Source organism: Sinocyclocheilus rhinocerous, unplaced genomic scaffold, assembly GCF_001515625.1.
Source record: "Sinocyclocheilus rhinocerous isolate Xijiao unplaced genomic scaffold, SAMN03320098_v1.1 scaffold2282, whole genome shotgun sequence".
In the NCBI taxonomy this organism is placed as follows: domain Eukaryota; kingdom Metazoa; phylum Chordata; class Actinopteri; order Cypriniformes; family Cyprinidae; genus Sinocyclocheilus; species Sinocyclocheilus rhinocerous.
This window is the reverse complement of record NW_015648628.1, coordinates 15905-17796: the sequence shown is the minus strand read 5'-3', so window position 1 is coordinate 17796 and position 1892 is coordinate 15905.

The window sequence follows — 1892 nt, the reverse complement described above, 5'->3', positions numbered from 1 at the left end:
TACACATCACCCTGGACTACATTTCCCATGCTCCATTGCACTAATCACAAGCTCACCTGAAACCAATCACACACAGCTGCTACCAATAACACACACTATATAAATCAGTCTCACACCACCATTCAACGCCGCGTATTGTTTAGCGCTTATCACCACGTCAGTGATAGCAACGTTACGGAGCCATTTTCGAGTTTTGTCTAGTTCCTAGTTCCTAGCTCTAGTCTAGTCACGTCTAGTTTTGTGCCTGATTGCCTGTTTCCTGATCTCCTGCCTGTCTTGGATTCTTCTTTTGCCTAGTTCTCTGGACATTGTTTGCCGATCTCAGACCTTTGGATTACTCTTCGTCAAACTATTACTGTTTGCTGTGTATCGCCCCATGCCTGTTTCATGACCACGCCTTTAAATAAAAGCATGCAGATGGATCCGAACGTCTCACGTCTCTGTCGGCCCGTAACAGTATATATATATATACAGTGGGTACGGAAAGTATTCAGACCCCCTTACATTTTTCACTGGGTGGAGATGGGTGGGTTTAGGGATGGAGATGGTAGGTTTAGGGGTGGAGATGGGTGGGTTTAGGGATGGAGATGGTAGGTTTAGGGGTGGAGATGGGTGGGTTTAGGGATGGAGATGGTAGGTTTAGGGGTGGAGATGGGTGGGTTTAGGGATGGAGATGGTAGGTTTAGGGGTGGAGATGGGTGGGTTTAGGGATGGAGATGGTAGGTTTAGGGGTGGAGATGGGTGGGTTTAGGGATGGAGATGGTAGGTTTAGGGGTGGAGATGGGTGGGTTTAGGGATGGAGATGGTAGGTTTAGGGGTGGAGATGGGTGGGTTTAGGGATGGAGATGGTAGGTTTAGGGGTGGAGATGGGTGGGTTTAGGGATGGAGATGGTAGGTTTAGGGGTGGAGATGGGTGGGTTTAGGGATGGAGATGGTAGGTTTAGGGGTGGAGATGGGTGGGTTTAGGGATGGAGATGGTAGGTTTAGGGGTGGAGATGGGTGGGTTTAGGGATGGAGATGGTAGGTTTAGGGGTGGAGATGGGTGGGTTTAGGGATGGAGATGGTAGGTTTAGGGGTGGAGATGGGTGGGTTTAGGGATGGAGATGGTAGGTTTAGGGGTGGAGATGGGTGGGTTTAGGGATGGAGATGGTAGGTTTAGGGGTGGAGATGGGTGGGTTTAGGGATGGAGATGGTAGGTTTAGGGGTGGAGATGGGTGGGTTTAGGGATGGAGATGGTAGGTTTAGGGGTGGAGATGGGTGGGTTTAGGGATGGAGATGGTAGGTTTAGGGGTGGAGATGGGTGGGTTTAGGGATGGAGATGGTAGGTTTAGGGGTGGAGATGGGTGGGTTTAGGGATGGAGATGGTAGGTTTAGGGGTGGAGATGGGTGGGTTTAGGGATGGAGATGGTAGGTTTAGGGGTGGAGATGGGTGGGTTTAGGGATGGAGATGGTAGGTTTAGGGGTGGAGATGGGTGGGTTTAGGGATGGAGATGGTAGGTTTAGGGGTGGAGATGGGTGGGTTTAGGGATGGAGATGGTAGGTTTAGGGGTGGAGATGGGTGGGTTTAGGGATGGAGATGGTAGGTTTAGGGGTGGAGATGGGTGGGTTTAGGGATGGAGATGGTAGGTTTAGGGGTGGAGATGGGTGGGTTTAGGGATGGAGATGGTAGGTTTAGGGGTGGAGATGGGTGGGTTTAGGGATGGAGATGGTAGGTTTAGGGGTGGAGATGGGTGGGTTTAGGGATGGAGATGGTAGGTTTAGGGGTGGAGATGGGTGGGTTTAGGGATGGAGATGGTAGGTTTAGGGGTGGAGATGGGTGGGTTTAGGGATGGAGATGGTAGGTTTAGGGGTGGAGATGGGTGGGTTTAGGGATGGAGATGGTAGGTTTAGGG